The sequence below is a fragment of the Notamacropus eugenii genome, chromosome 5 (assembly GCF_028372415.1).
Source record: "Notamacropus eugenii isolate mMacEug1 chromosome 5, mMacEug1.pri_v2, whole genome shotgun sequence".
Classification (NCBI taxonomy): Eukaryota; Metazoa; Chordata; class Mammalia; order Diprotodontia; family Macropodidae; genus Notamacropus; species Notamacropus eugenii.
This window is the reverse complement of record NC_092876.1, coordinates 255,634,996-255,660,234: the sequence shown is the minus strand read 5'-3', so window position 1 is coordinate 255,660,234 and position 25,239 is coordinate 255,634,996. Positions and strand designations below refer to the sequence as shown.

Genomic DNA, 25,239 nt, shown 5'->3' with positions numbered 1-25,239 from the left:
GAGAAACCAATTTGCTTTCCTAGCTCTGCCACCCAGTATGTGGCAGGCTGAGTTAAGTAATTTTGTCTTTCTGAGTCTGTTTCTGAATCAAAAAAAGGGTATACTTGTTCTGCCTGCCTCACAGGGTTGCATTTTGCAAACTTTAATGTGCTACATGAATATAATTTGCTTTTTTTTATCCTCTCCATCTACACTCAGATCAAAAATTCACAGAAATGTGGAATCTGAGAGCTGGAAAGAACCTTCGGGGCCATCCAGTCCAGTCCAAATGTCACTTTATGAAAGCTTCATTCACAGCAGCATCTGTCTCATAAGGGAAACAGAATTCCTCTTCCTGAGCCTCTTAGCATGTCCTTAGAGAGACCCTGGGTATTTCAGACTCCCTTTATTGTTACTGTTCTTGTTCATGTGTTTGTTTTTGGCAAAAAGGAAGGAAGAAAAGAAAGAAAGAAAGAAAGAAAGAAAGAAAGAAAGAAAGAAAGAAAGAAAGAAAGAAAGAAAGAAAGAAAGAAAGAAAGAAAGAAAGAAGAAGAAGAAGGAAGGAAGGAAGGAAGGAAGGAAGGAAGGAAGGAAGGAAGGAAGAGAAGGAAAGAAAGAAAGAAAGAAAGAAAGAAAGAAAGAAAGAAAGAAAGAAAGAAAGAAAGAAAGAAAGAAAGAAAGGAAGGAAGGAAGGAAGGAAGGAAGGAAGGAAGGAAGAAAGAAAGAAAGAGAGAGAGAAAGAAAGAAAGAGAGAGAGAAAGAAAGAGAGAGAGACAGAGAAAGAAAGAGGGAAAGAAGGAAAGAAAGAAGGAAAGAAAAAGGGAAAGAAGGAAAGAAAGAAGGAAAGAAAAAGGGAAAGAAGGAAAGAAAGAGGGAAAGAAAGAGAAAGAAAAAAATGGATCTGCTATGTTTTTTTATTAAAGGATGACCCCTAGAAAGAAGACAATATGGTTTATTCTTCTATCATCAATTTATAAAACTTAGAAATTTAATTTTTAACTCATGAAGCCTTATAGAAGTTTTTGTGTTCTATCCACAGAACTATACACAGTTTATTGTATCATTCTTTTCAACCCAAAATGTACTTCCATTTATCCATACATTCCTCACCTTCTACCCCTCAGCATCTGGATAAACACTTAAAATTTCCCACCCCAAAGAGACATAAAACTTGGAAAAATCTGCCTGGCAAGAAATAAAACTTTCCCATTTCTTTCCAATTAAGTTTTGCTTCACAAGGAAGCAGAGATAAATATGGACCATTGTCTAATTATGTTTTAATTTTCTACATCTGCTATGTTCATTTTGGAACACACAGGTTTTCCAGTCTTTCCTGTGCCTCATTCCTTGTTCCTGAGATAAGTATTGAATGTTTTCTTTTCATTTAATTCAACAAGCATTTATTATTAAAGACTTAGTATATGCCACAAACATAGTATGTCTCCCTACTACCCATTAGGCAGTGGAGTGACACAGACAAATATGAAAACATCCTTTGTCTTCGAGAAGCTCACTTTCACTGTGTGCTGAGGCATGTTATGTGGCACACTTTTTCCTGACCACTGATGTACATTTGCCTTTTCAAAAATAAAGTATGTAATTAGAAAGATGCTTAGTATGGTTCCTTGGCCGGGCTGCCAAAGCAACTTTCTCTTCCATAATTTAATATATTTACTTTTGTGTTATGGCACCTACCTATATGTCCCTAATGTTTCATGGCATAAGATAACAGTTTCTGGAAACATCCTGGGCCTAGCTCATCTACGCCAAATCAGTACTAGGATAGTGAAGCTGTACACAATGCATTTTTATTTGTATTGCCAACAGTCCTGATGTAAGCTGTCATGAACTAAGTGCCGACAGGGAGCTAGCTGTTAGATGGAAAAATGTAAGACGTGGCTGTTTAACCATCTAATAATTTCAGATGCACAAAAACCAACCACCCAGCAAGGAGGCATCTATACTTTGTAGAGTCACGAGAACAGGACAATCAGTGCTGTGGTTGGAATCAGCATCATTTCCCCCTCTGGAGCCTAAGTCATTTTCCCTGCAAACCAACATTTAGAAGCTCGTAATTTGGTCTCCACATTTCCTATTACTCCAGTACCCTTTGGCCCCATTCTGTTCTTGTATGTTTGTCCCAAAGGGCTTCAGGTTCAGACCACAGATGGTACTAGGAAAGCCCATGCTTTCTGCAAAGTATGCTGTTTTGTAAAGTGTTTTATAGCGTTGTTCTGAGCAAAATGCTCCTTGTCCACAATGGCCATGGAGATTATATAAATATTTTAACTAAAAGACAATCTTGCCAATACCCTTTATCTGTAGCATAGACTGAGTCCAGCTTTTGACAAGTTTGAAATATTCTTTACAGAGGTCATTTATTCTCTTGGGGTACTATAGCCTTGGATTTCAGAAATGTACTGAATTTGAAAGGATATTGAATTATGAAGTTCTCTTAGAGAACTAGAAGGGTGGGGATTGCGCTTACTCTTCAGTCTCCTGACACCATTTTCCTGGCCTTGGTTATGGGCCCCCACCCCTTTTTTTCTCCAACCTTCATCAGCAGATTTTCTGGAAAGATATTTCCTCGTAAGAGAAAAACACAACCCCATCATCATTCTGTAAGATTTTAAAATGCAAATGAACCAATCAATTACAAACAATTATGGGCCAGACAAGGTGCTACATGGATCAGTGATCAATCTTTTTCACTAAGTACCTTTCTAGGTTTCAAATGATGCTAAAGTAGATAGAGAACCCATGTTCCAAGGCTTGGTTTTGGAGTTAGGAAGACCTGGTTTTGCATTCCACCTTTTATGTTTAATGGCTTTGTGAGCTCCCCACCCTCACCCATCCCCTGTAGCAAGTTCCTTGTCCACCCACCAGACAACTCTCTGAGAACAGAAGTTGTAGAACAGTTGCTGTTTCGGTACAGGTTTCCTCTCAGGGAGTCCAAGAGTTTCCCATATCTAAGAAATCATAGATTTGGCTCACACAAAAAGAGTTTTGTTCCATATCAACTCTTATGTCTTCCAAGTATCATACTAGAAACTCACATTTAAATAGCGCTTGGTTATTTACATAATGCTTGACCTATATTTTCTGTGATCTTCACAATAATCCTTTATTTTAAGTATTATTATCCCCGTTTTATGGAAGTGAAACCTGAGGCTATTAGAAGTAAAGCAACTTGTTTGAGGTCAGACAGCAGAGCTGGAATTTGAGGCCTTCTGAGTCAGTGGTGTTCAACTCATAAGAATCAGATCCCTGTAGGTCACATAATGACTTAGAAAATCACAAATTAACATTATCTATGATATTTGGCATTTTTATTTTTTGTCTTAAACATTTCTCAATTATATTTTAATATGGTTCAGGCTGCACTTGGGAATTTTGCAGGTCATTACCCATAACAGTTTGACAATTTTGCAATATATCATATTGAAAAACACTAATTAACTTAACTCTGCAGTCCAGGGTCACTCCTCCTTTCTAGGCTTAGCTCATATCCCTATCTTCATATCCTAGCCCAACCAGACTACTGTCTGATCTTTAAACTTATCCTAATCTTTCTTATCACTGTATCTTTGTTAAGATATAACTAGCAAAGTATAAACATTTCCCGACTTTTGGACGATCTAATCACCTTAGTCTCTTGAGGCAGTGCACTTTCCACAAGGTTGACATCCAAAAGTAGCATTGCTATCTGATTCAGTTGGGCTGGAAACCCAGACACTTGGTCCTCAGGTTGCTGGGCTTATGGTAACACTTGGAGTAGATTCCTGCACTCTCAGATCCCCATGGTTCATCTTCCTAGTCCAGTTAGGATGCTCTACTCCGTATATCTAGAATTAAAAAGAATGAACTAAAAGACCAGAGACCCATAACTGTTTACCAGGGGCTATATGCCTCAAGGGGTCTGCTGGGGAAAGTCCCTTAGCTTTTTCCCTTAACAACAGAAAGTCACTTATGAAGGAGTCACCTTGCTCCCTCAGATATGATGCAACAAAAGCCACTACAAGGTGCTGTTGTGGGCCATTTTTGAAGACAACAACAAGTTGAGTTTTGCAACAAATTGAAAAAAGCTCTTTCTAACAATAAGGTGGACTAGTACAGAATGTTCACACAGACTACAGTCCTCACAAGTATCCCTGAAGCAACTGAGTAGTGCCCTCTCAGTGGATGATGCCTTCTTATCACACTGGATGAGGACTGTACGAATGCCATACCCCCACTACATTTCTACATATATTTCTTATCCCATATCCCATATCCTTTATCTCAATTTCCCCTCTACTGCCTAAAATAGTTCTCTAAATATTGCAGATACTTAATATATATTTGATTGAATTTATGTGACTTGAAAGTGAAGGGTTTAATTTAATTTTAAAGTTTGGAGAAAGATACTGCTATATAATAGTCACTTGATTTTATTCCTATATCCAACAATATTCCAACAGTATTCCTTCCTTACCAACCTATTCATTAGTAGGGAAAGGAAGGTTAAGTTTCTAATAATATTCCTCTAAATTATGGAAAAAAGACTCCTCCTAACCACATGGTAGGACAGCACAATTTTCAAGTAGGCCTCCAGACTTACCATTATACCACAGAAAGAGCCTTGTAAAAATGAATAGTTTTGAAAGACTTAGGAACTCTGATCAATGCAGTGACCAAGTATGATTCCAGAAGACTCATGATGAAAAATGCTACCAACCTCCTGCCAGACAGAAGACAGATTAAATACACAGAATGAAACACACATTTATGGATATGGTCAATGTGGGAATTTGTTTTGCTTGGCGAGGCATATTTGATAAAAGGTTCCTCGCTCCTTCCCCATTGAGGAAGGGAGGCATGAGGAAATAAAATAAATACTGGTTAACTGACAAAATAAAATTTAGTTTTAAAAAAAAATGTGCAAGAGATCACAAAGGCTAAGGGAGAAAAGCTGGATTATTATTTACAACCCTGGAGGGAATACCCTGTATCAGTGGGGTAATAGAGATCTGTCAAAGTTTCGAAGAGAACAGTTCATGGGGTTAGCAGCACTAAAGTTCAAGCAGTGGTTTGAGTCAGTATTGACCATTCAGTTCACCTCACAAGAAGATGATCCAAAGCCATTGCAGGTAGGGTTTTCTAACAGTGTCATAGAGTTTGTATTATCAGCATCGGTATCATTATTGTGAAATGACACTGGTCAGGGCCATGCCATATGGCACATGCTGATATAAGAGAAAACCTTGCACCTTGGGAGTAGTTGGAGAATCAGTGGTGAAAATTAGGAAACCATAAGCATCTCTGGGAGACTTTTTATATTGTAATGATACTAAAAGATGGTTTTGTCTGCTTTATTTCTACCCCCATTTTTTGATGTGTCCTTTCACCGTTTTTTCCCCTATCTCTCAGCTGAAATCTACAACATTTGGATCAGAAAATAGAGGAAGTATCAGCCTGAATAGAACTTTGGGTGTCTGCATATTATATAAAATCAGAGAGACTACTCTTACACTAAGATTCTTAATGTTTAAGGCACTGTTGATGTTTTCATAGAGTAATTGTTTCATATTTAGATGCCTGTTAAGGCGTAAGTATCTTGTTCATACAGGCTACCATGAAGTTATTTCTTTATGTTTGTGGGATGTGTAGTCCTCCTATATGAGCAGTAGCTTACCTGCATGAATCTCTCTAAATTTTCAATCTCTCCCTATCTAAAGGTTCATTTTCTGTTGCCTAAAATATGCCCTGATCGCCTACATCTTAAAAGACCTTCATTTGATCTTAATATCTTCAGCTGGTGTTCTATGTTTGTCTTTTTAGAGTTTAGAGAAAAAGTATCTACACTTTGTGCCCTCTCCCCACTTTATTCATTTCCAATTTTCTTGCAACTTTTTGCAGTCTGTTTGACTTTACTACCGAACAGAAATGACATTGCTTTTCTCAAGATCACTAATTGTATCTTAATTTCTAAATATGAAATCTTTTTTCTTAGGCCTCATCTTTCTTTCCTCTTTGTAGAGTTTGATACTGTTGACCATCCCCTTTCAAAATAGTTTGTTTATTTTGTTTAAGTTTCCCTGACATTTTTTGCTCCTGGTTTTCCTCCAAACTATCTGATCGTGTTTTCTCAGGTTTGCCTCAATGTCCTCTTTGACTCTATCTCACTTACCATTCTCCATATTCAACAAGTGACCACGTTATGTCAGTTCTGTCTCCACATAATCTTCTGTCTCAGATTTTTAAAAAAAAAGTCACCTTCCTAATTGTTGGCTTTTTTTGTGCTTTTTTGTGGCCATAACACCCACAAATGAAGCTGGAAATCTTTTTTTCCTTCCACCAAGAAGCCCTGGAGCATAATTCTGTTGAAGTGCTTTCTGTTTTCTCGCTGTCACCATCTTTCACTTTTAAACCTCTGAAACTACCTGTGATGACTTAGTTTCCAATAGAAAACAATCCTTACAGTTGTAGTAGAGTTCTTACTACCATAAGGGGCTTATCCTGGGCATGATCAAATCATTAACATGGAGGCACCTGTGTTTTTCTACCACATAATATACTCCTTTAATTGGCTATCTAACCAGAACAATTTTTAAAAACTACCAGACTGGGATAGTCTTTCTCTTTTCCTACATACTCTTTCCTGTTGTGGCCAGTGAGTGAACATCACAGTTTACCCACAGAGTGAATACCATAAAGTAAAACAGGAGAGGGGAATACTCACCCATCTTTTACCCATACTCTGAGAAATGGGCCTGAGGACTTTTGATTCTGTTCTGTTTCCTTTGTCCTTCTCAATTTTAAGTGATCCCTGTTGAATTGGTAGTTCAAGCCATGATGACTTTGAAGTCAGGATTCCAGCTGATCCCATTACGAAGCAAGTTCAGGAGCTGTCGTAGGTACTGGGGATACAAAAACAAAAAGAAATTAAATTGTCTGTGTTCTTAAGGTGCTTACAATCTAACATTTACAGAAGAGGTGTGGTAGAATGGGATGATAACTGGACTGAAAGTCAGAATATATGAGCTCTGGTACTGTCTCTGCCCTTAGGTAATCATTAAATTAACTTCTCTGGGCTTCAGTTTCCTTGATTGTAAAATGAAAAGATTGGAATTGATCACTAGCCCCTCAGCCAGAATTCTCAGAAAGTGTATAGGTTTTGTGAAATGGATATTGTTAAGTAAGGAGGCGCAGAGACAGGTAAGAGATTTCTATCAATAAGGACACTGAAAAATGTTAAAAGAGAAGAACTATATTCTGGTTCAATAACCATGAATGGTCATAATCATAACTCTGGGTCATCATGAAAAAGATTAAACTTTGTCTAGTATTCTCTGTGTCATAAGATAGAAAAGTACATAATGCTCTTTGGAAAGATTTCCGTCAAGAGAAGGCAAAAATAGTCTTCATGAAAGGTTCTTGGCACTTGAAATAGGTAAGTTTCATCTGTCTAGATATGAAAGTACTCATTTCTCATTAGTGCTGGACAAATGAGTATTACCTTACTTGCTTTTTTCCTATTTTACATAATTACTTATTCTTTTCATCTTAATATACCACGAGGTTCTGATTTATTTCTTTGGGGGTCTTAATGCCCTAGTGCTTCCCTCTGGTCAATAGATTAGCACATTTTACTATTAATAATTGGTGATTAGCACCAAGCATGCAGTTTGGAGATGAGAACTCAGTGTGCTCATCTTCATTTTTCCTCTCCCTCTTCAAAAGCCTGATCAAAAACCCAAGTATGTAAAAATAAGGATATTTTTATACCTAACTTGAATCAATTTCTTTTACCGGTAAGCATCTTTTTGAAGTCTAACTAAAGACTATGTATGCCATACCAGATGCTGCAAATTAAAATGCATATTCTCTTCTCAGTTCAAACTGGGGAAGGCAGGTGCAGACAATATATCTCTTTCTACCAAAGAGGACACACGTACTACCATGAATGTTTGTCTAATTATGCAAACTTGGCAAAGTTCATTCTTTAGCTTTCCACCAGTTTTTTGGCAAATTACATTAGTGAAGGAGAATAAAATATATTTTGTACCTTAAGGGAGAGCCATAAAATTGGAGACATGAAAACTGAACATATAGTACATTTTCAAGACATTCATTCCATGATTTCTCAGCCAAATGTGACTCAGTTTTCCTGGATCAGTAAAAGAAGAGTTATGCGATCTTTAAAAAATACGTCTTACAAAGCCTCTCAGTTCCTCAGTTTACCAGCATTAGAAAATTAATACTGTGAACCACAGAATGGAAATGGACTTGAAATGGTAAACCAACCCAATCTCCATGCTCACTCCATTCTGAGCTTCTTTTGTGCCATCATTCTTGCCAAGTGATCATTTAGACTCTGACTAAAAACTTACAGGAAAGGGGCTTACTTGCTCATAGGATGACCCATTTAATTTTCAGGTCAGCTTTAATTGGAAAATTTGTTTTCTTTTTATTGAATCAAAGTCTGCCTCTTTGTAACTGCAGAGAGCCATTTCTTATCAGTCACTCAACAGTCAGTCAACAAGCATTTATTAAGCTCCTGCCATGTGACAGATATTGTGGTAAGTGTTGAGGACAAAGAAAGGCAAAAAGATTAATCCCTACTCCTGAGGAGCTCTCCATCTAATGGAAGAGACAATATTCAAACAGTTATGTACAAACAATCCATAAGCAAGATTAATTAGAAGTAACCAACAGAAGGGAGGCACTAGAATTAAAAGGGATTTAGAAAGGCTTCCCATAGAAATGAGATTTTTAGTGGAATGAGCAATAGGTTAGAAACCCAGCTGTACTCCCTCACTAGGTTGACGATTCTGGGCAAGTTTTCTTAACTGTAAATTTTGAACTAGATGACCTTAAAGATCTTTTTCATGTCTTTGATAAGATGGTATACTTAGAGAATCCCTGAAAATCAACTAGCAACTTTAGCAAAGTTGTAGGATATAAAATAAACCCACACAAGTCATCAGCATACCAACAAAGTCCATCAGGAAAGAGAAATTGCTTTTAAAATAACTGTAGATGACAAAATAAACTTGGGAGGCTATGTTACAAGACAAACCCAGGAACTATATGAACACAGAACATGAACAAAAGAGCAATTTTCACACAAATAAAGTGAGATCTAAACAGTTGGAAAAATATTAATTGCTCACAAGTATACTGAGCCAATGTGATAAAAATGGCAATTCTACCTAAATTAATTTATTTACTCAGTGCTGTGCCAATCATACAACATAAAATTGTTTTATAGAGCTAGAAAAACATAATACAATTCATCAAGAAGAATAGAAAATCAAAAATATCAAGGGAATTAATGAAAAAAAAAACAGCAGAGGAAGGTGGCTCAGTCATACCAGATCTCAAACTGTATCATGAAGTGGCTATCATTAGAACAATCTAGCCAAGAGATAGAGTGGTAGATCAGTGGGATAGATAAGTACACAAGACAAAGTTAGGTAATGATCATAGCAATCTAGTAGTTGATAAACCCAAAGCCTCCTGTTTTGAGGGTCAGAATCACTATTTGACAAAAACTACTGGGAAAACTAGAAAGCAGTTTGGCAGAAACTGGGTGTAGACCAACATCTCACAACATATACCAAGGTGAGGTCAAAAAGGGTAGATGATTTAGACATAAATGGTGATATTATGAACAAATTAGGAGACTAGAGAATAGTTTATCAGTAAAATCTATGGAGAAGGGAAGAATCTATGACCAAAGAAGAGACAGATATAACCTTATAGGATATAAAATGGATAATTTCGATTAGACAAAATTAAGAAGTTTTTGCACAAATGCAAAATGCATCCACAATGAAAAGGAAAGCAAGAAACTGATGTGTGTGTGTGTGTGTGTGTGTGTGTGTGTGTGTAGGGTATTAACAACAAATTTCTCTTACAAAGGTCTCATTTCTCAAATAAATACAGACATGAGTCAAATTTATAAGAATACAAAGCATTCTGCAATTGATAAATGGTCAAAAGATATGAATAGGTAGCTTTCATATGAAGAAGTCAAAGTTATCTGTACAAAGGAAAAAAAGCTCTAAATCACTATTGATTAGAGAAATGAAATTAAAATAACTCTGAGATACTACCTCACATATATGACACTGACAAATAAGACAAAAAAAGGAAAATTACAAATGTTAGAGAGGATGTGGGAAAATCGAAACACTAATGCACTGTTGGTGGTGTTGTGAACTGATCCAACCATTCTGAAGAGCAGTTTAAAATTATAGGGCTATAAAGCTGTGCATACCCTTTGACCCAGCAATACCACTACTAGGTCTATAATCCCAAAGAGGTTTTTAAAAAGGAAAAAAAGGATAAGGTCTTATATGTATAAAAATATTAATAGCAGCTCTTTTGTGGTGGCAAGGAATTAGAAATTGAGGGGATACCTATCAATTGGGGAATAGCTAAACAAGTTATGGCATATGATTGGGATGGAATATTATTATGGTACAAGAAATGCTTTCAAGCAGCCTGCTTTCAGAAAAACCTAGGAAGACTTACATGAACTGATGCAAGGTGAAGTTAGCAGAGCCAGGAGAACATTGTACATGGTAACAGCAATATCTTAAGATGATCAACTGTGACTTGCTGAACTACTCTCAGCAATTCAAAGATCCAGGACAATTCTGAAGGACTCATGTTGAAAAATTCTATTCATCTCCAGAGAAAGAACTGATAGGGTCTTATATGAAACTTGAAGTATAGTTTTTTACTTTATTTTTTCATGGGATTTCTTTTGTCTCTGTTTTCTTTCACAATATGATTGATATGGAAATGTGTTCTGCATGACTGCACACATATATATATACACACATACATATACATATATATGTATATATATACACATATATATACACATATATATATGACAAATTCTTGCCGTTTCAAGGTAGGGTGAGGGGAAGAAAAGACAGAGAATTTGGAACTCCTAATTTTTTTTATTTTTTTATTTTTTTTATTTTTTATTTTTTATTATTTTTTTTTATTTTTTTAATGTTTAACAATCACTGTCATACAATTGCGATTTTATCCCTCCCCACCCACCCCCCACTACCTCCCTCCCTCCCCACAACTGCTTACAATTCTGTATAGATTCTACATATACTTTCCTATTGAGTATATTTTCACTATAGTCATGCTATGTAGTCAGACTAAGATAAATGAAAGAATCCGTATAACAAATCAGAACATGATACACAAACAGATACACATACACAAACATGATCTGCTACATTATGTGAGTGACTTCCATATTTCTCTCTCTGAGTGTGGAAGGCATTTTGCCTTGAGGTCCACCATTGGGATTTTTTTTTTTTTCAGAAGTTCTTGTGTTATTACAAAAATCTAAGTCTACCAGAAAAAACTCTCACATACTGTGGTTGTTGCTGTGCATAAAGTTCTCCTGGTTCTGCTCCTTTCACTCAGCATCAGGTCATATAAGTCCTTCCAGGCCTCTCTGAAGTCTTCTTGTTCATCATTTCTTATGGCACAATAGTACTCCATTACATTCATATACCATAATTTATTCAGCCATTCCCCAATTGATGGACATCCCCCTGACTTCCAGTTTTTGGCAACTACATAGAGTGCTGCTATAAATATTTTTGTACATGTGGGACCCTTTCCCATTTTTATGATCTCTTGGGGATATAGTCCTAGTAGCGATATTGCTGGGTCAAAGGGTATGCACATTTTTGTAGCCCTTTGGGCATAGTTCCAAATTGCTCTCCAGAATGGTTGGATGCGCTCACAGCTCCACCAACAATGAATTAGTCTTCCAACTCTCCCACATCCTCTCCAGCATTTATCATTTTCTTGTTCTGTCATGTTTGCCAATCTTATAGGTGTGATGTGGTACCTCAGAGTTGTTTTGATTTGCATCTCTCTAACCAATAGTGATTTAGAGCATTTTTTCATATGATTATAGATAGCTTTAATTTCTTCCTCTGAAAATTGCCTGTTCATATCCTTTGACCATTTATCAATTGGGGAACCTAATTTTTTTTAAATCAAACATTAAAATTGCTTTTACATGTATTTGGAAAAAATATATTAAAATCTGTTTTGTTTGAAAAAAAGTATCTTTCAGCTCTAAGCTGATGATCCTATGACCTTGATCTTAAGATAACTTAAAAACATGCAATTCTCTTATAATTAGTTTAAAAGAACCACTTACAAGAAGACATGGCTAGACAATAGTTTATGTGAAAACTGTTTGGAGAATTTAGCAGACTATCAACTTAATATAAGTCAATAATGTAACATCAAAGCAAATAATAAGAATAAAAAACCCCCACAACCAAAACAAAATCAAATGCAATATTTGGCTATATAAAGAACCATGATGTTCAGAATGAGGGAAGCAACAAGCCTACATGCTCCACTGTTATAAGACCACATCTAGAGTACTGTTCTCAGGCCTGATCACTGCAGAGAGGAGATTGATAAACTCAGGTATGGCCAGAGGAAATCAACCAGGATGGCTAGGTGACTGAAATCATTACATACAAGAATAGGCTGAAAGAACTGGAGAAAGGAAGATCTGGGGAAACAGGAAAGATATATTCAACTGACTCTGTCAAAGATGAATTAGATTTATTTTGATTAGCTCCAGAAGTCTGAACTTGGAGCAACTGATAGCAGTCTAAAAGAGACAGATTTCAGCTATTTATAAAGAAGAACTTCAGATAATTCTAGTTTATCCGGTAATGAAATGGATTGTCATAAGAGGTAATGATTCTTTGTCATTGGCTCTGCTTTAGAGAGCTCCAGTGTCAAAATTCTGAATAAACCAGATGACCTCTGAGTTCCCTTCCACTGATGAAATTTGTGACTCTGTGGTTCTATAAAGAAAACAATTTTTCAAATCTAAATATCTTTTAAATGCACTAGCAAAGATTGCCTTAAAATCCTTTTATAGGCTCAGATTCAATCTAATGGAGATTCAGTCTGGCCAGCTTGTCAATAAAAGTGTCATAAGTGCTTAGATTCTATCTAACCTGTTTACATTTGCTTTACAAAGGCTCATATTCAATGTGGCTTCCTGGCATTAGAGTCTACCCAATATGACGAATCTTTGAGAAACTTTGTTTTTCTTTAGCTGAAAGAAGGCTTAGGTTGAATTCATTTGGGCAGGACCTGTGTATCTCTGTTTTGGAGTCCTAGTGTCTTTAAATCTCAACAGACCCAGTGAAGAACTAGTAGGACTTGTGCTAACTTTATAGGAGCACTGTTTTTATGGACTCACTGAGATTGGTGCCCCAAACCATTTAAACCCCAGTTAACATGGAAGCCCATATTCAGTTAGTTACCCAGGCAATGATACCCCTTACAGAATAAACTCATCACTTCCAATCTCATCACTATCTTGCTAACTCAAGCCTTGGATACCACCTCCCTCAGCCTCCTCTCCCCTCTGAGTGGAGGGCTGGAAGGTAGAGTACTAAACTCTTCCTGAAACCTATCTTTGTAGAGGGCAGAAATTGGATTTTCAACTCACTCCATTTTTTTCTGCAACATTGGTTGGTTTCAACAAGATGCCCAGTGCCAGGTATCACCTCAAATCTTCCTTCCAGCCTCTGTTTTACATTTTCGTTTTGTTGTGTTGTCTTTCCCCATTAGATTGTAAGCAACTATATTGCCAACGAAACATTCACAGAGCCCATGGTGGCTATGAATATCACAGCACAGTTCTGTATTGTGAAATATAAGAGAATCTCCATCTGGAAGACAGAACCAAAACATTTTTTCAGACAACAGATAGCCAAATTCAACATAGTAAGAAACATCTATGCACAAAAACAATGCAGAGGGCAACACCATCCCCAAGCCTTCCCCTAGTTAGGTTTCCCACAAACCAGGTCCCTTAAACAAATAACAAACAGACTTCCCGTAAACAAAATGCCCTTTTCACTCTCACAGCCAGCTGTGCACTTGCCTGCATCCTTCAGTTTTGACACTCTCTCACTAATTTCCTCTTAGCTCTGCCCTAGCTTTACCCATTCAGCAAGCTCCTCCCACTACAAGCTCCATGTGACTCAGACTTCCATGTCACCCAGGCAGGTCACATGGGCCTACTAATGAATGGGAAAGATCTCCCCATTTAAATTACCATTACAGCACCTTGAGGGCAAAGGTTGTCTTTTTTTTTTGTATCACCATTGCTTTTTAGCTCAATATCTGGAACATAGTGCTTAACAAACATTTATTAAACTGAAAAAAATTAATTTGTTTTCTATAGAAAAATCTTCATGTGGCAGTTCTTGTTATTGTTTTTTAAAAGGATTCATCCATACATCAGTGAAACAAAGCATGCCATTATTTCTATCTAAGAACTTTAGTGAAATGCCAAACTGTCTAGTAAATTTATGGCAGATGGCTGTTTTTTACTAGACCTTCAATGAGAGAATGATAGGTCTGAAAAGCACTTTAGTGATTACGTAATTCAGCTTTAATTTACAAATGAGTAACCTGAGGTTGATAAAAGTAAAACAACTTGTCCAAACTAACACAATTCATTCAATAAAGTCAATGCCAAAACTTTTGATTTCAAATATAGTTACTTTTCCATTACACGAAGACTTTCTTCCTCCCTTCAGAAAAATGTAGTTTTGATACCCTTTGTTTTTATAATACCCACATTTTCAAACATAGTCCTTCCCCAACCAGATCCAGAGAGCCATCCCTTAGAACAATTTTTTAAAAATTAGCAAAACTGCCCAAATAAATAAACTGAGTCATATTCATGAAGGAAGATGTATTTTCTTTTGTCTTCCTAAGATCTAATTACATAGTATATTATAATTACACAGTATTCATTATAAATTACCTTTTTAAGTGAATTATGAATTTAAAATGATTCATTAAAATATCATAAAAAGTATTTTAGCTGATCAAATTAAAAAAATAATTTACCTTTTCCTATATCTAGAAGGGACTTAGAAAGTGATATGTTGCAAAGATTGACTATTAAAGTGTTTTTAGATTATTTTTTAAAATTATTTTTCAACACATAATTTATTTTAAAAGAAACTTTTCAGTTTTCATCTAACTCAAAAAAGCTAAAGAGTCATTTGTTTGTTTTTCCCCAAAGGAAGAAAAAGAATCCACAACAAGAATTGTGCATATTTTAGTTATAAAGAAAACCATTTGGAAAGGTGAGAGAAAAAAGTAAAAGAAGATATTAAGTTGAAAGGTATTTGGGATGTTAGTCATAAAGCATCTTAATGGGAAGATGTCTCAAGATAATAAGCAAATTTCAATGTTTTAAGTATCTGGGTTGTAATGGGGGCAGAATAAATATGAAACAATGAAGTTTACTAAGAAGCATCCTTGAAAAAGTAAACTTAGGTAATTAACATATAATGAAAACCAAAATGTAAATACAGTAAAACTATTCATTTCTAGAAGATTCGTGTTCACACTATGTAAAGCACTTTCAAACAGAGGTGAGCTTTTCACCTTACCCTTCTGTTTCTTAATATTTTAAAACGTTTTATTTCTTGCAAATTGTTCAGCTGGGCTGGGTGTCCTCACTACTATCCAGGATCTTTCACAGATGAAGTAATTGAAATCTTCAAGTCAATGGGGACTACATTATTTTTGAATTTCTCACAATAAATGCAGTGTTTCTTCCTAATGGAAGATTCCAAGATTGTAATCTGTTGATAATGTATTCTTACAAGTGGAATTCTATGGCGATCCAAAAAATGCTCATTACTTTCTCTCATTTTAGAGATGAAGGAATAAGCACAAAGAAATTAAGTGATTTCTTTTCCAAGGTTATACCACTAGAGCTAAAAGATACAGCTTTTATACCAAGTCAGTAGACCCATTCAAATCTCAATTCTGCTATTTACTTATTAGGTGTCATCAGACAAAACAATTTTCAGCAGTCATGTAGCACAGTGGATGGAGTGCTGAGCCTGGGGCCTGAAGTCAGGAAAACTTGAGTTCATATACAACCTCAAACACTTACTGGCTATCTAACTCTGGGCATATCACTTAACCTCTGTCTGCCTCAGTTTTCTCAACTATAAAGTGGAGATCATAATAGCAACTACTTCCCAGAGTTGTTGACAGAATCAAATGAGATATGTGTAAAAGGCTTAGCGTAGCAGGTGCTCATTCCATTCCCCTCCATTTGTAGCCCTAACAGTTAGAACAGTGCTTTCCATATAGTAAACTTTTAATAAATAATTTTTTAAAAATTTGTTCATTCCTTTATCCTCCAGGCCTCTATTTGCTTATCTTTAAAATGATGCTGCTGGATACAATGAATTTTACTGTCCTTTCTAGCACTAAATCCTGTGGCTTATGGCCTTTTGATACTAAATCCGGTTGTCCTACTTAACTACTTCTGTTGGAAGAAAAATGAGCAGATTCAGTATTTTCTAGTTCCACAGTGAAAAGTTATTTAAAAGCATAAGAAAGACTTCATAGCTCGATAGCATCTATAGTGTCGGTGAATTAGATTTTTCTATAGGCCTCAGTCCCTGTTAAGAACATGTGAAATTGAGTTTGGAGGTTCTTATTTTGTAGTGGATAAATTATTAAATCGGGGGTAATGCCACTAAGTATAAATCCCAACTCTGAGATTTACTATTCATATGACCCTGAGCAAGTCATTTACACATTCTATTCCACAGGATCATAGATTTCATGTTAGAAGAAAACCCTCTCATTGGTTCTGTGAGGTTCAAATTCAGTAATGGATGTACATAGATTTGCAAACTTTAAAATGCTATATAAATGCCTGTTGTTGTTAACCTGTAGTCATTAGGTCTCTGCTCTGGTGATAATTTTGAGTGAAATGAGGACATTGTAAAGACTTCTCATAATGAAAATATGGGGAATATTGTCTTTTCTTTAGCATGGGATGAATGAAACTTCTTTTCCGTAAGGTCTCTCTCCCTGGATGCCTGATGTCTAGGAATCCAGGGCTTGTGGGTAGTTAGGGCCCTTCCCCTCCTTTCTTTCTGAAATAGTGCAACCTGAGCACTGATATTTTACCAAATAAGGACATGATGGATTGTAGCCAAAACTTGGAAGTTAATCAAATCTCTCTTTGTTTGAAGCTCTCTCCCTGCCACCCTTTTTACTTCAGTTGTAGAATAGTCACATCAGCAGTTCGTTAGGTATCCAATAAGGAAGTATGTTTGGATATGTGGATCCTGGTTACCTGATTTCTCAGGTCTTGTCTAGTTTTTTGCTCTTAGACTGTAAGTCCACCTCCCAGCCAATGTAGAGGTGGAATAGTGAGTGGTGGGATTCTCTGCATTAGGATATATGATGGTTCTTTGTCCTCTGTAAGCTACCTCCTTCTATTAGCCCTGTCCTGATGGAGGGATGCCCTTTCTCGCGAGAATTGAATAAAACACTTTCTGTTCTTACCTTGAGAAGTCTCTTTATTTTTCTAGAATTTTGGGTAAGAGTCTTGTGACCCACACAATTTCATACCTAGCCCTATACTGCACTCTCTTGAGCTCAGTCAATATTTATAAAACAAAATAGGTATGTGTTGGTAAATAGCCACTGGCGTGGGAAGAGGGGAAATGGGAGGATTTATGCATATACTTTAAAATTTAATCTGAATTTTTAAAACTTTTTCAAATTTAGACAAACCACAAGACAATAGATCAAACCCTGATTTGGAGCAATTGCCCATCATTGAGATAAAAGCTCAGAATGAAAATGTAAAAAATCAATCAAAGAGCAAACCTGTTAGAACTGGTTCCAACACTCACCTGTCCCCTCCACCACTTAATAGAAAAGAAAAAGACAGAAAAGTTCAGTGATTTGTCCAAGATTGAAAGTTAGTAAGTGGTAGAGCTGGGATTTGAACACAAATCCTTTTACTTCAAATTCAGTTTTCTTTCCCCTTTCCTACTTCACCTCCTACCTCAGTCATAAATAATTACGATTTAGCAATTGTATAATGACTTCTCAGTCATATAATGACTTCTCAGATCCCTTATCTATCATGTTTTTATTGCTTATGTATAGCAAAGGTCTTCAAATAAATAAAAAAAGTTGAGAATAGAAATGAAGCTATAACTTGAATTAATGGGTTTTATAGTGATTGATCTTTTCAGACAGTTTAAGGCAATAAACACTGATCAACAAACCTACATATATGCCACTATGTTAAATTCTGGGGATAAAAATGGGAGGGGGGGAATAACCTAGTCCCTGCATTCAAAGAACTGACAATCTAATTAGAGAGAGAGGATATAATATATGAACAAGCTATTGTTATCATCCAAGAAAGGAAAAGGCAAATTTTGTCAAAGTGTTTTTTTGTTTAGCCCATATGCAGAAATCATTACTCAAAGAAGTCATATCAATTGAACTGTTTATTGTCTCTTGATAAAACTCCCCCATGTATTTTGTTCTTATGGGGAGTATACTCCTATCATACATTGAAATAGGAAAGCTGAATTGTGCCTTCAGGGAACACTTCTTTGAAAGGAAATCAATGCTCCTAAAAATGTGCTGTTAACAGGTATTATTCTTTAATGTCCTTCTTGTTGTAGTAGGATCTATGAGAGGAATCAATTAATCATCCTTCTCTTGAAAAATTCTGTTGACATTTATTCTGAAAAAACAATCAAGCAGAAATTATATTTTAAATAAATTTTAAAATTAGAATCATCCAACACTTATCATGTATTAAGAGCTTAATACAATAAATGATTGTTGATTGATTTATATGTGATGAGAATTTCTATTCTGCTTGGTATTTGAAGAGTTGTAATTAAATACACTTAAATAGTAGATGAACTAACCTAGGATTGTGTAGAAGGATTTTGTCAGCCTGTGAAATGACATAAATGTAGGGGAAATAGATTTTTGTTTGAATATATGTTTAAGGGCAAACTAATCAAAACAGTGATTCATGTGGAAGACATGAGCTGACAGTCTGTACTTTTAAGGACATGCACACCCACAGCACTCAAAGTGGTGCAGCAGTACAAGCTGTAAAAATGGATAGTGTTGAATATTGAAAACTGCATGAATTATTTTTTGCCATAGTAACGCATGAAAATTATTTGCTGAGTCACAGAGGACCAGTGAGCTACATTGATTTTAGAAATAGGCACTGGAACTGATTCATAGTTTAAAAAAATATTGAAGTATATCTCTGATGGATGAACGACTGTGGAATTCGAAAAATTAGGGAATGGGATATAACAATATCTGTTATAGTCGAACTTGACCTGTATGGTTCTTTCATTTAAAAAAAAAGAAAGTATTCTGCCTTTGCCAAAAAAATCAGATACCATACTAACTAGATATATACCAGGTCCTCCCTCTACTCCAACACATGTGCACATGCACATACACACACTGCAAAGTCTTAGTCTTAAGTTTTAATAGCTTAAAAGTACACTAATACTTTTGGGACACCCTATATAGTAATTGAAATGTTCGGTTATGTTGGGTACTTAAAGATTTTAAGGATCATTTCATCAATGAAGGTTCACTATATGTATGTGTATATGTATGTGTGTGTATGTGTGTATGCATGCATACACACATAGATGATTTTTTTTATAAATCAGTGGATGGTTTTCAAGAGTAACTATGGGCAAAACATCCTTCATCCTACAGATAATATAATGAGTTGTCTTTCTAGTGATAGGCTGGTCCATGAACAATAGACATAGAGTCTATCACTGGGCCTACACTTGAAACCTTTCTAACTTAATAGACCTTATAAGAGCTTGTGCTTGACTGGCCTTCCTACATGCCCAGTAAAAACTAAGTGGATAAAGAATAGATGATATACAGACTTTGATAAGCAATTGGATGGACAACCTATAGAGACAGATGATGGATAGATAGGTAGATAGATGGATAGATAGATAGATAGATAGATAGATAGATAGATGATAGATAGACAGATACAGACATACATACATACATACATACATAGATGAAAGGAAGATTGACTGATAGATAACTGTAGTTAGCAATTTTCCTTGGGAAATTGAGCAGGAAGCTGTAAGCCAATGAACATGAAAACTCGGCACCCAAATTCCTTTGAACAGAGGTCAGGATCCTTCAGAACTGAACCTGGGGAAACCATAAATACAGATAAAGGACAGGGATTGACATAAATTCTCAACCTCTGTGGCCTTAGCCACATGATACTTAGCTAGCCATTGTACTAAACTAACTAACTAGTATTCAGAAAGAGCTATTTTAGACCTGATGAACTATTGATTTCTTAGCAGGCTACAATTATTATTCATCATACCACAGGAACAATACATTCTCTTTCCCATGACTATTTTAGTATAATATGAGTCATTTCATAAATACAGTGAGAAAAAAATCCCTGGGCACTTAACAAAAGCAGACTTCACTTGACCTTCAGTGAACTAGGCCATCACTGAGATGATTTAGAGACTTGTATCCATCAATGCATTTCCTTGCCAAGAGTTTTGTTTTAAAGCATTAGATGAGAATATTTGCTTTGTTTTTTTACTTAAAAAAACAACACTTAGCACAGTGCCTGACACATAGTAAGCACTATATAAATGTTTATCTTCCTCATTCCTGTTAAAATGCTAACATCATCATCATCATCATCATCATCATTATCATCATCACTGTTGGTGCTATTATTATCATTATTTTCATCTGCTTAATTCAAACTCTTCAGATTCTAAACTTACAACTTGCCTTTGGTGCCTGTGTGCCCTTGGCCCAAGACAGTCAGCCAGGAAGAAAACTCTTTTTTGCACAAAGCTAATTACTATGATAAAAATATCAGGAGGCTTCAAAACTTAAAATTGTTTAACTTCTTCAAGCAACTCAGATCACAACCCTTTATGTGTTAGTAGATTGTCTCAGGAATTGCCAAGGCTGCAAATGCCATCATCCTACCCACAGCCAACGTGGTGATGAACACTTAAGAATTCAAAGGCTTTCCAACACAGTGGAGTCTGACAGAGCTTGCCTTTGAAAGATCAGATCAGTTCCTTGACCTCCACACCATGATGTGGATTCAGAAGAGAGCTTTAACAAAAGGATAGTAATTACATACTTCACATATTTTCTCACTTGATTAGATTAATAGATACACTATACTTTCTATTGCACAGAATAATTAAGGAATTTTCCTTAGAGAATGGAAAGTAAGTTTAAGAGGAACCACAAACGTTTTTAAAGAAGGAGAGGAAAAATTCCGTTAATATCCTCAACTTATATCATTGTAGAAATCGTTTCCAAATGAAATTTAATTCTCAGCTTCTATTCATCATCTCTCTTCTCTCTATTTCTCACCTACTTTAGAAACAGTAGTATTAATTGAGTTAATAAAAGGTGTGATCTGAGTAAAAAGAGTGTTTCTTGTTTCAACTGGCAGATTTTTAATATTAACTCTTGAGTGAATTTGCCAGTGCTTAGCATTGATCATACAAGTATTTTTTTGTATCGTGTTTTGGGCAACCATTTTGCTAGAGGATGACATTTAACATTTTCTGTCCAAAGGGGTTTCTGATTCAGTCATTTACTTCCCGGAATAATGGCTACTTGCTGTTCAATATAATAGCATCTTATACCATGTGGTTGGCCAGGAGCCTTATCTGACTTCATAACTCCCCAAAAGAGACAGAGCTGCTTTTTATTCTTTACTGTAGAGGAATTTGGAAAATATTAAAAATTTAACAGTCACATAGACTCCCATGAGTGACTGTATTCTCAAGAACAAAAAGATATCTTATAATTCATAGTACTAAGACCAGAAGTTCAAAGGTCACCAGTTTTGAGTCTATGCTCTCTGCTATTGCTTATGATAGTTTTTCACTATTTCATGTTCATACATCATCAAAATTAAGTGTTTTTAAAGGAAAGCTAGGTAAAGTGTAAAGTCAGCTACCAAATTTTTGTTTCTAGGAGAAACCATTCTACAGCAGAGATTAGAACACAGTATTGAACATAAGAGAAATATCTCTGGATTAGTCAAAAATACAGAAGAGAACTGACAAGATAGCAATATATTCTGGCTTCTGAGCATCACAATTAACTGTGTAAGGCAGATGTTGATGGAGAGGATATGCACTTACATAAAAGGAAGAAACTCACAAAATGGATAAGAATTGGAATATGAATCTAGTCAACAATCAATAAACATTTATTAAGCACCTACAGTAAGCTAAGGACCATGCTAAACCCTGGGGGTATAGATATGAAAAGAGAAAGTCCGTGCTCATAAGTAGCTTATGATCTCATGGAAAACACAGAAGGAAACTAAAAAGTGAGTGAAGGGTAGGAGGCAGAGGAGAAGGCAGAGAAGTCTTAAAGGAGTGAGAGATGGGATGTCTGTAAGTGAAAGCTTGGAGTTCATGGCCTTCCCTCTGATCGGAGAAACAGAAGATGATCAGGTGGAGTACAAAGTTACTGAGATCTTACAGGATGATGAGGTTATCTCAATAACCAGCTTCCTGAGGTATGGTGAAGTTAGTCAGAAAAGTCACCAAAACTGCAGCAAGGTGAGGAATGAGATGTCTAGAATGAACACTCTCCTTAAATGAAAGACTGTAGATGTAAAAGCAAGGAAATCAAAATGCAAAAGCTGATCTGTGCATATGTATATTTATCTATTGATAAATATGCATGTATATACATATATACATATATATATATATATATACATACAAAACACATGGGCACAGGTTAGCAATAAAAGCACTTATATAAATCTTAAAGTAGGTATCATGGCACTCATGTAGAAAATAACAAAGCCCTAAGTGGGCCAAGCAGACTGCTAATTTTGAGGAAACAATTACCACTATATAAAAACATTAAGTCTACTTGTTCTCCATTCCAGCTAATCTAAAGTTCAACCTTTGAAGAACTATTTCTCTGCCTTTCAAAGGCATCAAAGCCAAAGCTTGAAAGGCTGAATATTTCAAATGTACCTCCTAAAGAATTCATTGTTTTGGCTATTCTGTTTAGCTAAAGTCACTTATAACAATGGCTGTATTTGTTATTTATACAACTCTTACAAAGTGGGTTGGCACTTGGTTGATTTTGAATTATTCAGAAATGTTCTCTTAGATGGTCCTCATCTACTCATTCTTTAGGATAAAGACACCCCATGTAGGGTTACGACCCATAGTTTAAGAAGTACTTAAGGGGTTGCAAGTGGAAAAAGTTTAAGAAGTCATGCTTTAGATCATATTTAAAGGTTGGAATTTCGGTGAAGTCAGAAGCAAGACCCCATAGTAGCCTGTTCCATAGAAGGTCAATGAAGTCAGTGTTTATTAAGAGAGCCTTTTAAATGCCTAAAATATACCCAGTCCTATTTTCTCGTTATATCTATGCAGCAATTCTTAGCATATTGTATTTTTTCAGGGGAAGAACATAGATTATATTGCTTAGTCAATCAAAATTGGGATGTACTTCTTATGGAAGTTTTGAATTTTCCCTTTATTATTCAGGAGTCAGGGACATTCTTACTGCAATTTTTGTGTGACTAAAAGTTTTTCTTAATAATAAGCTCACCTGACGAAAATCTGTTCCAGAGAAAGTGAAATTTTATTTAAGAGCATTAAACATTCCTTAGATAAAAAGACAGAGGAAGAATCTCACCTGTCCCCCAACTCCTTGACATGTAAATCCTCCTCCTCAATCTATTTGTGAATCTTCTAAATGTAATTTAATCTGTAACCTGACTTCGTTTACCTAGAGTTTGATAAAGTTGGTTTTCTTATGGGATATATGACATTATTACTCTTTAACTAAATTGGTTTAACTTTTATGACATTAAAGAGAGTATGGAATTATGGCTCTATCTTCTCTTGAACTTTTTCTGGCCAAAGAGGAATGGACAATATTCCAATTTGTAAATTAATTATTTTTCTGTCACTCTAATGTAATTTTGTCTATAAAAAGCCTTGTCCAAATTCTCATAACTGTTCAGGTTTTCTCTGAGGCACAGACCTATGCTTGAGAATAATTTTACCCTCATAATTTCTGTGTTGTGGTAAATATGTATTTGGCAGCAGTTACTCACCACATGAACTTAGAGAGGAGATACTTCCCCCATGGAATACTGAAGGATCAAAATACTCAGTCCAAGGAAGCAATCAGGAATTGGAGTCTATTCTCTAACAGGGGCAGAAATATTGGACTCATGATTGAGGGTAAAGAATGTGCATTCAGTGGGAAGAATCAGGATCCCTGCTTCTTAATTAACAGAAATGCTACAGGGCTGTATGTAGGCAAAAGCTGTCCTGGTTTTCAAAAAGGGGAAGAAGGCAGATAATTCAAATTACAGGTGCATGAGCTTGATTTGGATTCCTAGTAAAGCTAAAACAGATTACTAAAAAGATCATTTATGAATATTTAGAAAAGACAACAGGTGTTTGCTATAAACCAATGCATATTTATTTAGCATGAATTATGCCAAGTTGAACTTGTTTCCAATGTTGCTAATGTTATTACACAAATAAGGCCAGGGAATGCTTTGGTCATATATATTCGATTTGAATTTTGAGCATTTGGCAATATTTCTCATGATATTTAGGTGGATAAAAGGCAGAGATATAAGAATGATTAAGAGTACAACTAGAAAGCTTTGGAGCAAACTGAATATGGAGACTTCAATTAACCAAACTTCCTTTATGAGCAGGAGCTATCTGTGCCAAATAAAGCAGCTTATAACCTCTTGATTTGCTTTGATGGTGATTTCATCCTTCAAAAGTTAAAAAAAACCAACTACTATTCTCTACCTGACTCTCATCAACAAGGAAGGAGTGGTGGTTGAAGTAGAAGTGATTGTAATATGATGAGAAAGTAACCACTATAACTTAACATATGAGATATAGAAGGACAGGGAAGTTGGGCATGGTCTAACATGTACTTGGGAAGTAGATTTCTTTTTTTAAAACATATTTTACTTTTTCCTCATTTACATGTCAAGACAATTTTTAGCATTCATTTTTACAAGATTTTGACTTCCAATTTTTTCTCCCTTGCTCCCTCCCCTCTTCCTAAAATGGTAGGCAATTTGATATACGTTATAAATGTGCTATTGTGTAAAACATTTCCATATTAGTCATAGTTGTGAAAAAAGAAAATGATCAAAAGGAAAATATATGAAAAAAGAATAAAGCAAATGAAAACAGCATACTTCCATAAGCATTCATAATCCAACAGTTCTATATCTGGATGTGAATAGCATTTTCCTTAATGAGTCCTTTATACTTATCTTGGATCATTGTGAGA

The 25,239-nt window shown here is 35.6% G+C and overlaps 1 long non-coding RNA gene across 1 annotated transcript in view; it reads right to left on the bottom strand.

Annotated features, from left to right (window-relative positions):
• Positions 1–2,791: 2,791 nt before the first annotated feature.
• The window catches only part of LOC140505983 (uncharacterized), a 47,027-nt gene continuing 24,579 nt past the window's right edge, over positions 2,792–25,239 (bottom strand). The window contains exons 6-9 of the long non-coding RNA XR_011967723.1: positions 13,499–13,721; positions 6,701–6,878; positions 4,580–4,699; positions 2,792–3,824 (exon numbers count right to left, since the gene is read on the bottom strand). This is a non-coding gene — a long non-coding RNA (uncharacterized lncRNA). The remainder of the gene's footprint in view (positions 3,825–4,579; positions 4,700–6,700; positions 6,879–13,498; positions 13,722–25,239) is intronic.